We start from the raw sequence: 14,351 nt of genomic DNA, 5'->3' as shown, positions 1-14,351 counted from the left end.
CCCCCCCAATTTGAAGAATGTGCTGGGAACCTGCTGAATGGCAGGTTCCCAGTTGCTATTTCTTTGCATGTATGGCCATTCCAGGTCTGTACCATCATGTGGAAGGCAATGTTTTGGCATAGTTGGGCAAGGCAGTAAGCCACAAGGTCCATCTCACTGCTAACTTGTGGTTCAGCAAGCATGATCTGGGATAATATATTTCATTAATAACACACTGGGCAACTCTCCTTGCAACTAAGAAGGATGCTGGATAGGGCTCAGTGCTGAGGCTTATTTTGCCACCACGCCTCCATACAGCTGGTGGTGATGATGCGAGATATGTCAGCCCCATCCCCCCTCCTCCTCCATGCCCTCTTCTGCTAGATTGTCCTATGAACCACCAGTCAGGCTAAAAGATGCCATGCAGTGCTTCAGCTGGTCTGCCTAAGGGACAGGAGACACACTGGAGCAGGTATTCTTTCAGCTCTGGAGGGGCAGGCCCAGAGGTGATTCACACCATAGAAACTTGAGCCAGGAATGGTGGTGTGCGATAATGGAACTGACCTTCTGTCTGCCCTTCGATAGGGTAGGTTGACACATGTGCCATGCCTGGCACATTTCCTCAATTTTGTAATGCAACGTTTCTTAAATAAGTACCCAGGATTGCAAGATCTTCGAAAGCAAGCCAGAAGAGTCAGCTTCAGGTTACAGGGTGAAGGCACCTACAATACCCTAAGACCAATTTTTCATCAACAGTGTGACAGGGGCATCAAATTTAATTTTTTTACAGCAAGGCCAATTAGTGCTTTCATCAAGTCTACCTGTAGAAGGTAACAGGTTGAAGGTACCAACAACACCCAAAAGCCAATTTTTCCACAACAGTGTAACAAGGGTGTCAGCGTTCATTTTTTTACAGCAAGGCCAATTCTTGCTTTCATCAAGATTACCTCTAGAAGGTTATGTGGTGAAGACACAAACAACACCCAAAGATCAAATTTTCCATAACTGTGTGACAGAGGCGTCAAATTTACATTTTTTACATCATTTTTTTCATCAACACTACCTCATGAAGGTTATGGAGTGAGGACACCAACAACAACCAAAGACCAGATGTTCCGCAACTTTTTACAGGGGCATCTAATTTAATTTATTTACAGCAAGGCCAATTAGTGCTTTCATCAAAATTACCTCTGGATGGTTACGGGGTGAAGGCACCAACATCACCAAAAGACCAATTTTTCCACAACTTTGACAGGGGCATAAAATTACATTTTTTTACCGCAAGGCCAATTCTTGTTTTCATAAAGACTACCTCTAGAAGGTTATAGGGTTATAGGGTTATGGCACTAACAACACCCAAAGACCTATTTTTCCACAACTGTGTGACGTAGTGTGAAATTTTATTTTTTTACAGCACGGCCATTTCTTGCTTTCATCAAGACTACCTCTAGAAGGTTAAGGGGTGGGTAGCACATGTTATTTGGCCCCTCAACCCCTTATTGAGAGCTTCCAAAATTAAGGACTCACACAGGAGTCGTTGGCCCTCCTCCATCTGCAGCATTTTGCAGGCAGTTAGGCCAGCAAAGTCCTCCTCCACATTGTGGGAGCTTCTCAGGGCCTCTGTAGGGTTCCAAAAGAGGCCTATGGCAGCCTCCTCCAGGTTACTCCTCTTCCTGCCACTTTGTCTTCGAAGGTGTAGGGGAGGGACCTGGATATCAGGCAGCCTGCTTGGCCCGGCCACCTCCTGGCTGAGACTTCCCTGTGTATGAAAAAGGGACATGGTTGTAGTTATTGCATCATCAATCACAATCATAAATTAGTACTCCAAACTAACATCTAGTTAACATCATTGATTGGACAACCATGAAGATTTAGAGGAATGCTATACCTGGCTCAAGCTGAGCTCCTCCACATGTTGCTGCCTGGAAGGCCCAGGTTGGGCTTCAGAAGCCTCAGCTGGGGAGGAAGAAAGTGTGGAAGGAAGAGTGGAGAGTGCTGGCCTAGGTTCAGTCTGACCTGTCAGAAAATGCAGCCTTTCATAGTACCACAGCCTGGGGACATAAATGTCATCTGCAGCTCCTGATTTCTAGGAATCCTGGACCTTCTTGTGCTCCCTTAGATAAGTGCTCCTCAGGCCACCAATTAGGATCTTCAAAAAAGGTGATGTCTGCTGTGAGGATCACCGTCTTCACAAATTCCAACAAATTATCCAGTGTTGCCTTCCTCTTTGTTTGGTTCTTATATTCAGGGTGGTTTACCTTCCACAGACAGGGCAGCTCCCTGAACATATCAATGAAGATTGCCATAAAGTCCTTATCTTTCAAGATATCCATTTTCACTGCAAGACACAACACAAGACAAACCCTAATGTCAGCCTAAAGTCTTCTAAACTTGTACAAATACAGGCCTCAAACTAGAAGCAGTATAGGCCCAATGTTAAATCTTACCTTCGTTATCACGATCGGTGCTTCCGTTACTCCATCCTCCGCTCACAGATCGTACGTACTACGCACGCGTGTTACGCTTTATAAACACTGCGCATGCGTGAAACTCCGCCTGCCCCCGACCTTCTTTCTAGTCTATTCCCCGCCCCTTCTCATTCAGCACAGTGTGGAAGAGCACATGGCGGAGTCAGAGCAGGTGTCTGATATTTACACCAATGAGGAGGAGGAGGAGGAAAGCCCAGAGGCTGAAACGTCCCGATCCAGAAGGAGGCGATTTAAGGCATCAAATATGTCCTTTGGGGAGATGTTGGAGATGGTCGACATCCTGAAGAGGGCCGACTATGATGGAAAGTATGGACCTTACCCCAACCCCAATGTCAGAAAGGCCAAGATCATGGTGAAAGTGGTCAAGAGTCTGCACCGGAATTTCGGGGTACGACAATCGAAAGATCAGCTCAGGAAACGGTGGTTGGACCTAAAATTAAGAGAGCACAAAAGATCCGGAGAGTGCTGCAAAAAAGTAAGTAGTTGTGCTGTGTTCCTATTCTTTATTTTGATTACGTTCGTGCTGCTCCATGTGCTTTTCTTAACTGTTGTCCAGTTTAAAATGGCAACTTTCAGGTTTATGGGCACATTATTCGTTCGTATCAAACATTACTAAGTATAAAATTGATGCGCTTTAAATAAATAGTGCACAATATGCTGCTGCGACTAAGCTTAAATCCAGGAATAAAAAATGCATACATGTGAATAAAATAGATAAATAATTATGGTGCTAATACATGTGTTAAAATTGCCAAAATAAATCTTCAAATTGGTGATGTGACGATGAATATAAATAAAATAATAATGACACTCTGAGTACAATGTCCAGGCAGAGATAAATAGTGGGGGAAAGTAAAAATAATTAAACAGTTCCTTCCCTTAATCCAGATTGATTGACTCACTGGGTTAGATCGTTTGTATCAGGATATTTAGTTTTTCTTGCATCCCACTTAAGCCATAATACTGCTGGTGATTCGGCTCTCAGGATAAAGGTTTTATGCAAAGCAAGCAAAGAAAAAATAGATCATTGTGCAGTGAACTTACTAGATAGTACACAAGCAAAACAGGGACAAGAGATACACTCACAAACTCCCGGTCTATTAGAAGCATTCAAATATGCAGATTGCAGTCAGCCGCTGTGGACGAGGCTTCCCATAGAGAAACAGCTGCTGTTAACCTTCAGGTGTATTGCAGCACTGAACGTCCTAAGCTCCTCCCACGCGTTACATCACTGACACGTGACTTTCTCAAGGATAACATAATTATTATTATAACATAATTATCCTTGAGAAAGTCACGTGTCAGTGATGTAACGCGTGGGAGGAGCTTAGGACGTTCAGTGCTGCAATACACCTAAAGGTTAATAGCAACTGTTTCTCTATGGGAAGCCTCGTCCACAGCGGCTGACTGCAATCTGCATATTTGAATGCTTCTAATAGACCGGGAGTTTGTGAGTGTATCTCTTGTCCCTGTTTTGCTTGTGTACTATCTAGTAAGTTCACTGCACAATGATCTATTTTTTCTTTGCTTGCTTTGCATAAAACCTTTATCCTGAGAGCCAAATCACCAGCAGTATTATGGCTAAAGTGGGATGCAAGAAAAACTAAATATCCTGATACAAACGATCTAACCCAGTGAGTCAATCAATCTGGATTAAGGGAAGGAACTGTTTAATTATTTTTACTTTCCCCCACTATTTATCTCTGCCTGGACATTGTACTCAGAGTGTCATTATTATTTTATTTATATTCACCGTCACATCACCAATTTGAAGATTTATTTTGGCAATTTTAACACATGTATTAGCACCATAATTATTTATCTATTTTATTCACATGTATGCATTTTTTATTCCTGAATTTAAGCTTAGTCGCAGCAGCATATTGTGCACTATTTATGTAAAGCACATCAATTTTATACTTAGTACTATTTGTTTGGTTATCTGATCACCCTATATTGATAGCAGCTTTAATTTACTGATTTAATCATAGCACTAACTATATTGGTATATATATATTTTTAAGCACAATTTATTTATATCACACATATCTATCCACATCAGCGCTTGGTTTTTATTCATTTTTTTCGTATCAAACATTGTTCGTTCGGCCTAGAAAACACCATGGTTTTGGCCATATGCATTTGGCCACATTTTTTAGTGCCTACTTGGCTGAAAATAATTTGGTTGGGTAGATGGGTTTGTAACTAGAATGAAATGCAAACTAGATTCTGTGTAAGGAGAGGACACTCAGCAGCAGTTTTCACATCTGGACGCTGGAGCACTAGTGTGGGACACAAGAACATTCTTTTTATTAGGGGGCCCACACGGGTGGTCCAGTGTATATTATAGGGGTGTTTCCATCTGTGAAGCTTGCACAAGACAAGTAAAGTATTCAAGCTTGACAAAGGACAAGAAAAATGCTACATCTTGGAACTCTGCCCACAAAAAAAAAATGTACCCCATTTCCAAACAATGTTTCATATTTATAGTTCTGCCATCAAATATCTGTGTGCTAAGTATACCATTTTTTTTTTTTTTTTACATGGGGAGAAAAGACTCGGAGGACACCCCTCATCCGAGGAGACCAGAGAACCCCCACCTCTGGAAGAAGGGGAAATCCAACCAAGACAAGAAGAGCAGGAGGAGGAAGACGTGGTGGAAATTGACACCATAACAGGTGAGTGGCATATTTATAATACATTTTTTTTTGGTTTCTATCTTTTTAGGTGATCGTGATGTTGTGGATCCAGATCCTTTCACCTCGGAAAGTGCACATATCCTGATTGGGGAGACCATGGGGTGTAATAAGGACTTGGAAAACATCAAGAAAAACATCAATGATGTTCTTCAAAAAAATAAGAACATCATTGATGTTTTGGGGAGAGTTTAAAACCCCTCCAAATCCCTTTGTTTTATTGGAGAAAAGCCAAATTTTGAAAATGCACACAGTGGGGGTTCATTTACTATAGAGCCAGGAAGTAATCAGCCAAACTTAAAGTGCATTGGCTAATTGGCATTCACCTATTTTCAGCATATGCTGCTTTGGCTAATTGGCTAATAGTCATTTGCCTTTTTTTTCACCAATTCAATCTTTTAGTATTTCTCTGTGGGATTTGAACCCATGAGTTCTTCAAGGTAGAAGTGCTGACCACTAGCCTATTGAGCGTAGCACAGTCATACATAGAAAATACATTCACTAGTGTTTGATGATTCTTCTCCCCGAGCTTTCTCTCCTGCTGCCACCATCTTCTCCCGCACAGCCGGTTACCCACTAATAAAATAAAAGCCGCTCTTCTTGTGGCAGTCTTCTGTGGCCATCCGATAATGTCACCCGGAGAGTCCGCTCCATGGCTATGTAAGAGACACCACACAGCGGGTGACAACACAGCGGAGGTAGACCGCTACAGAAGAAGAGCAGCTTTTTTTTTTTTCTTTAGCGGGTAACCAGCGGTGTGGAAGAACATAGCAGATGGAGAAGATGGCGGCGGCAGGAGAGACGGCTCTGGGAGAATACAGCTCGGGGAGAAGATGGAGGAGGGAGAGACAGCGTCTGGAGAAGATGGCTCAGGGAAGAAGATGGCTCAGAGCTATTTTACAATTAAGGACTTGTCAAAAACTGGCTATTGATTTTTTTATATTTCACTGCTTTTTTTGGTGAATGGGTAGGGGTAAAATGTACCCCATACCTATTCACATAGGGGGCTTCCAGATTCTGATAAACCCCCTGCCCACAGACTGACAACCACCGACCAGGGTTGTTGGGAAGAGGCCCCCTGTCCCCATCAACATGGGAAAAGGTGCTTTGGAGGTATGTAGCCTGGTAAGGTTCAGAAGGGGAGGGTGCTCACTCTCCCCCCCCCTATCCTGACCTCCAGGCTGCATGCTCAGATAAGGGTCTGGCATGGATTTTGGGGGGCCCCACATCAAATTTATTTTACATTTTGGTGTGGGGTTCCCCTTAAAGTCCATACTGAAGGGCCTGGTATGTACTAGGGGGACCCTATGACATTTTTTCCTTGAATTTTGGAATTCCATACTATAATATTATTGAATAAGTACATACCATTGCATGCATTTGAAGAGTTAAAATATGGAATAAACCAAGCTGATGTGCATTGGCTAATTATGCTTCTGAGTACAATGCACACTTCCAGGATGTGATGCTGTCAGTGGGAACTCATGGCTTGAACTTTTGGTGGCAGCAGGGTATGCCGGTATGCTACAGAGCTGAGCACATACCTACAGAGAAAATACATTTACTAATGTTTGATTCTATACAATAATGTTTTGCATTTCAGGCATTAATATTATAGTAACAACCATGCTCATGCCGATGTGGCATTGGCTAATAGGCGTTCGCCTCTTTTCAGCATATGCTGCTGAGTCTAATACAAGCTTTCAGTAGGTGATATCATCTGTGTGATTTTCAGCCATTTGAGCACAATTATATTGAGAACATACATTTACTAGTGTTTGATGGTGGGACTACTTTATATTCTAGGTATAATAGTACGGAGCACAGTGACTTAGGCCCCTTTCACACTTGTGCGATTTGAAAGTTGCGAGATTTTGATGCCACTTTAAGCAATGCCTGTGTAATCTTGAGGTCTATGGACGCAGGAGTCGCAGGGAAAGGCACGCAACTTTCCCGCATTTTGCATCAGCAATTTTGCCGCAATTCCAGGGAATGCCTGTGTAAACTTGAGGTCTATGGACCTCAACTCGCATCAAAGTCAGACCAAAGTAGTACAGGGGCTACGTTGAAGTCAGTGTTACTTGAACTCACACAGATATGAATGGTACACATTGAAAATCATGGGGTATGACTTGTCATGTGACTCTGATGTCCAAAGTTGCACAAGTGTGACTCAGCCCGACTTTGTGAGCGATTTCAGAGACATCAGTGCACTTTCCTGCACAGATGTCTAGTGAAATCACATAGGTCCCAACTGTTCTCCTTTAAGAAGGTGTCCTATGCCTACCTACTTTTGCTAATAGGTGTCCCTTATACCCATCTCAAAAAGTTGGGAGGTAAGAAATCGCCCCATGAAGTCGCCCAAAGTAGTGCAGGAACTACTTTTGGGAATCGTTGTGGCATCGCACCAATTCGGACAGTTCCATTGCCATCAATAGGTGCCGATTTGGCCCGCAATTTGACATGTCAATTCAGAGCTATATGAACATGAGTGAAGTTGCATAGATATTAGAGCTGCACTGTTCTGGCCAAAATGAGAATCACAATTTTTTGCTTGGAATAAAAAGATCCTGATTCTCGCAACGTAAAATCTTTCACATTATCCCCAAAAAATTGGGCTAACTTTTTTTTTTTTTAATTCATTAAAGTAATTTTTTTCCCAAAAAATTGAATTTGAAAGACCGCTGCGCAAATACAATGTGACATAAAATATTGTAACAACCACCATTTTATTCTCTAGGGTCTGTACTAAAAATATATATATATATATATATATATATATATATATATATATATATATATATATATATATATATATATATATATATATATATACATATATATATATATACATATATATATATATATATATATATATATATATATATATATATATATATATATATATATATATATATATATATATATATATATATATATATATATATATATATATAATGTTGGGGGGTTCTAAGTAATTTTCTAGAAAAAAAAAAAATGATTTTAACCTGAAACCAAATGTCAGTGTTTAGTGTTTAAGTGGTTAAACTTTCCTTACTTACACAGAAGTCTATTTCATTGACAAATTGTTACAATGTTTCTAGTTATGTTCACTGATAAAGAATGTTCTAATTCTTGGCAGACTTCCCGGTTTTTCTATTCCTTTCTTTTGACAGCTGTGGCTTCAGAAGAGCAGAGAGAATTCTTTGCATAGCAAGAATCGTGAAACGCTTTTTTCAAGATCGCAAAGGGGAAAAAAATCACGATGAAGATTAAGCTCTAATAAACATGAATGGAAATCATGGGGGACAACTTTTCATGTGACTCTGAGGTCCAAAGCTGCATGAAAAGTCACCCAAGTGTGAAAGTAACCTAATGCGATTAATTGATAACACCTTTGAATAAGGCCCCAGTTGCACTTGTGCGACCTTAAAATTGCACAGCTTTGCCATGACTTGAAGCAATGTCTGTGTAATCTTGTGGTGTATGAACCTCAAATTGCTTCAAAGTCAAACCAAGGTAGTGCAGGGACGAATGTGCTACACTTTCAGGATGCACAAGTGACAATAGGGCCAAATTCAAAGGTGTTATCCTTGAATCTCATTCACACTGCTGTGACCTGAAAGTCACACTATTTTGCTGCCACTTTGCCACTGCAACTTGGCCCCAACTTCTGGGCATACCTATGTAATATTGTACCCGATATACCTCAAGTCACATGAAAGTCAAACCAAAGTAGTACAGGGACTACTTTGAAGTTGGTGCGACTTGAAGTAGCACAGATATGAATGGTGGTTATTGAGAATCATGGGGTACAACTTGTCATGCAACTCAGAGGTCCAAATTTGCCGGAAAATTCACCCAACTGTGAAACACGTCATATATATTTTAATAAAAGGAGCTCTCATTTATACTTGCATAGTCCTTACTGATTTACATCAGCAGAAAAAATGCAGGAAGTGATGTGTGCACATGGGACAGAAGCAAATGTGTGGTGATTCCAAACAAATCAATGAACCCCACCCACACCAAATCTAACTACCACATCCACCCCCACATTGATTAAGTACATATCCTACCCTTACGCGGCCAATGAGAAGCACCTCGACTTTGCTAAAGAGGGACCTCGCCACGTCCACCTAGATGGAGATCCTGACCAGCACAGGAACTTCCGGGTGTATACAATGACTAATTTCCAGGTCAAAAGGTGAAACCACGCTTTTGATTGCAGCTGCGAATATTTGATCTCAACCACGATAAGTATTTTTTATTTTCTGATATGCAAATCTGTATTTCTACATATATTTAAAGGTAAACTTAAGGGAATTTGATAAGAAATGGTGTCCCTGGGTTAGCAGCAGGTGAATTACAAAGACAAAAGGCCCAGTGTGAGCCCTGGTTCACACTGACAGCGGGAGGAAAGCGTTCAGCTGAACTCACATGATTTCATTTCTCCATGTCAGTCCCGACTGCGGGGGCAACATCAGAGACATCAGTACATCGGTTTCTACACCAATATCAATACAAATCGCACCAATTAGAACAATGCCATTGCCACCAATTTGACATGTCAAATCACACCAATGTGAACCAGAGCTGACACATTCAAACACTGCCTATCCACCAGCTGAATTCATTACCTGCCATTAGGGATGAGCCGAACACCCCCCGGTTCGGTTCGCACCAGAACCTGCGAACGGACCGAAAGTTCGCACGAACGTTAGAACCCCATTGACGTCTATGGGACTCGAACGTTCGAAATCAAAAGTGCTCATTTTAAAAACTAATTTGCATGGTATTGTCCTAAAAAGGGTTTGGGGACATGTATCAATGCAAAAAAAACTTTTAAAAACAGCCGTTTTTTTCGGGAGCAGTGATTTTAATGATGCTTAAAGTAAAAAAAAAAAAAAGTGAAATATTCCTTTAAATATCGTACCTGAGGGGTGTCTATAGTATGCCTGTAAAGTGACGCGTGTTTCCCGTGTTTAGAACAGTCCCTGACAAACGGCATGGGTACCCCCCAGTCCATTACCAGGCCCTTTGGGTCTTGTATGGATATTAAGGGGAACCCCACACCCAAATTAAAATAAGGAAAGGTGTGGGGCCACCAGGCCCTATATACTCTGAACAGCAGTATACAGGCGGTGCAAACAAGACAGGGACTGTAGGTTTGTTGTTAAGTAGAATCTCTTTGTAATTTTGAACGGGTACATTTTTAACGTGTTTAGCTCCAGCCAAAAAATCTTTTTTAAGCTTTTTGGAAAACATAGGGAAGGGTTATCACCCCTGTGACATTTGTTTTGCTGTCTTTCCTCCTCTTCAGAAGATTTCACCTCACTTTTTGTCCCAATGGATTGGAAAGCATCAGTGGAAAGGAGAAATGTTTTTCCCATATTAACTCTTACAGGAGAGAATTTCCCTTCCTAGGGGTAGATTTCATCTCACTTCCTGTTGTCTCCTTCCGTTTGCAAGTAGGAGTCGTTTGTAAGTTAGTTGTTTGAAAGTAGGGTCCTGCCCTATATACTCAGCAGAAATTTCGGCCTTAGGTTTTGCTGTGGCCACAACACTGTAAGCCCTCACAGGGCCCTGCTGTGAAATATTAGATCAAGAATTGTAATTACATGCCCCTGTTGAACAGGAGCTGAAAAATTAGGCCTTAGGCACTGGTGCTGGTGCCACAACACTGCAACCCCTCACAGACACTCTAGTTGGAACGCAGGAATGAGCCCTGCTGCAAAGTATTGCATCAAAAATTGTAATTACACGCCCCTGTTAAACAAGGGCTGAAAAATTGGGCCTTAGGCACTGGTGCTGGTGCCACAACACTGCAACCCCTCACAGACACTCTAGTTGGAACGCAGGAACGAGCCCTGCTGCAAAGTATTGCATCAAAAATTGTAATTACACGCCCCTGTTAAAAAGGGGCTGAAAAAATGGGCCTTAGGCACTGGTGCTGGTGCCACAACACTGCAACCCCTCACAGACACTCTAGTTGGAATGCAGGAACGAGCCCTGCTGCAAAGTATTGCATCAAAAATTGTAATTACACGTCCCTGTTAAACAGGGGCAGAAAAAATGGGCCTTAGGCACTGGTGCTGGTGCCACAACACTGCAACCCCTCACAGACACTCTAGTTGGAATGCAGGAACGAGCCCTGCTGCAAAGTATTACATCAAAAATTGTAATTACACGCCCCTGTTAAACAGGGGCTGAAAAATTGTGCCTTAGGCACTGGTGGTGGCGCCCAGAACCAAAAATGTTCTTACAAGCTATCAGCGTGATGATTGAGGAGGAAGAGGATAATTACTCAGGGATAGTCACTCAGCATCAGCATAGGCAGTCTTTGAAGGGATCTGAGATTTCAAAAAAAATTATTCGGTTACATCAGCATCAGGTGCTTGGTAGCTGGTGGTGATCCAAGACTGATTCATTTTTATGAAGGTCAGTCGATCGACCGAGTCAGTAGACAGATGCACCCTGTGATCGGTTACCACGCCTCCAGCAGCACTGAATGTGCGTTCCGAAAGAACGCTGGATGCAGGACAAGCCAGTAGCTCAATTGCATACTGTGCAAGCTCTGGCCAGTGATCCATCCTCAAGACCCAGTAACCCAGAGGATTTTCGGTGGGAAAGGTGTCCAAGTCTGATCTTGCCCCTAGGTATTCCTGCACCATGTAAAACAGACGCTGGCGATGGTTGCTGGAACCGATCATACCTTGGGGCTGCGGACCAAAAAATTGTCTGAACGCATCGGTCAGACGGCCACCTTCTCCACCGCTCCTTCTTTGACTGACCGAAGCCTCAGCAACACGTTGTCCTGAAACAGGAGTTTGTAACCTCCCAGTCTCTGGGAACACGTTGCACAGACCTTTCTGCAAGGCCTCCCGAAGATGTTTCATCCTCTGCTCCCTCTGCGATGGCAAGATAAGGTCCGCAACCTTACCCTTGTAACGTGGATCAAGGAGGGTTGCCAGCCAGTATTGGTCCTTCTCCTTGATACCACGAATACGAGGATCCTTACGCAGGCTTTGCAGGATCAGGGAGGCCATGCAGCGTAGGTTTGCTGAGGCATTCGGTCCGGAGTCCTCTGGGTCACTAAGGACGACATGGTCTGCAGCCACCTCCTCCCAGCCACGTACAAGTCCATGTGTTTCTTGGGACTGATCCCTTAAAGACTGCTGCTGATGCTGAGTGCCAGGCTCCACCTCCATACTGACACAATCTTCCTCTTCCTCCTCCTCCTCCTCCTCTTCCTGTGTGATCGGCGGGCACGCAGGAACACTGTCTGGATAAAGGGGGCCTTGAGAGCTAAGGAAGTCCTCCTCTTCCTGCCTCTGTTCTGCCTCAAGTGCCCTGTCCATTATTCCACGCAGCGTGTGCTCCAACAGGTGGACAAGGGGGACAGTGTCACTGATGCATGCACTGTCACTGCTCACCATTCTCGTGGCCTCCTCAAATGGTGACAGGACAGTGCATGCATCCCTGATCATGGCCCACTGGCGTGGGGAAAAAAAAACAAGCTCCCCTGACCCTGTCCTGGTGCCATAGTCACACAGGTACTCATTGATGGCCCTCTGCTGCGTGTGCAGCCTCTGCAGCATGGCCAACGTTGAGTTCCACCTGGTGGGCATGTCACAGATTAGGCGGTTCTTGGGCAGGTTAAACTCCTTTTGGAGGTCCGTCAGCCAAGCACTGGCATTATATGACCGGTGAAAATGCACACAGACTTTCCTGGCCTGCCTCAGGACATCCTGTAAGCCCGGGTACCTGCCCAAGAACCGCTGCACCACCAAGTTAAGGACGTGAGCCAAACAGGGCACATGGGTCATTTGTCCCTGTCGGAGGGCAGAGAGGAGGTTGGTGCCATTGTCGCAAACCACCATTCCTGCCTTAAGTTGGCGTGGCATCAACCACCTCAGAACCTGCCCCTGCAGAGCTGACAGAACCTCTGCCCCAGTGTGGCTCCTGTCCCCCAAGCACACCAGCTCAAGCACCGCATGGCATCTTTTGGCCTGCGTACTTGCGTAGCCCCTTGAACGACTACGGAGCACCGCTGGTTCCGAGGAAGAGGCCATGGAGGAAGAAGATGAGGAGGGGGTGGAGGAGAGAGGTGTGTCACAATCATTAGCATTTTGGAGGCGTGGTGGCGGAACAACCTCCAACACTACTGCACCTTGTCCTGCATCCTTCCCAGCTGCCAGCAGAGTCACCCAATGCGCCGTGAAACTTAGGTAACGTCCCTGTCCATGCCTGCTGGACCATGAGTCAGCGGTAATATGCACCTTACCGCTGACCGCTCTGTCCAGCGAGGCACGGACATTGCCTTCCACATGCTGGTAGAGAGCTGGAATTGCCTTCCGTGAGAAAAAGTGGCGTTTGGGTACCTGCCATTGAGGAACCGCACATTCCACAAACTCACGGAAGGGGGCAGAGTCTACCAACTGAAAAGGCAGCAGTTGAAGTGCTAGCAATTTTGCCAAGCTAGCATTCAACTGCTGGGCATGTGGATGGCTGGAAGCAAACTTCTTTTGGCGGTGCAGCAGCTGGGGCAGGGAAATTTGCCTGGTACAATCTGACGTCGGTGTACCAAAATCAGATTGCCCACAAGTACTTGGCTGTGACACACCTAATTCTACACCTTCATTCCTCTCAGTGCTGGTCTTAGAGAGGACTGAAGGTCTAGTGGGGTTGGAAATCTCAGCTGATGAGGAGCAAGGAGAGGTCCTCTTTGTTCTTTGGTGTGGGTCTTTTAGATACGCTTGCCAACGAACTGCATGGCAGGTCAACATATGTCTGGTGAAGCATGTGGTACCCAAGCGGGAGATGTTTTGGCCACGCGAGATACGCTTGAGACATATGTTGCAAAACTTTTTGAATAACGCGCAGAGACTGCAGCGCCCTGCACATGTGGAACTTTGGGGTGTGATGCAGTCAATGTGCTGCCCTTAGGCTGGCCCCTGGAGGGCATCCTGCCTCGTTGGTGATGTGCCGCCTCCTCCTCCTCCTCCTCTCTCCTATCAGGCACCCACGTTGAGTCAGTGACCTCATCATCCCCTCCCTCCTCATCACTGGAGCAAACCTGGCAGTATGCTGCAGCAGGGGGAGCATGACTGCCAGATTGCTGTCCTTCTTGGGCACCCCCTCTGTCCATGCTCATGCTACTGCCTTCATCGAGCTCAGTATCATC

This window comes from Aquarana catesbeiana, linkage group LG01, assembly GCF_042186555.1.
Source record: "Aquarana catesbeiana isolate 2022-GZ linkage group LG01, ASM4218655v1, whole genome shotgun sequence".
NCBI lineage: Eukaryota > Metazoa > Chordata > Amphibia > Anura > Ranidae > Aquarana > Aquarana catesbeiana.
The sequence above is the reverse complement of the archived record's forward strand: the minus strand, read 5'-3'. Positions refer to the sequence as shown.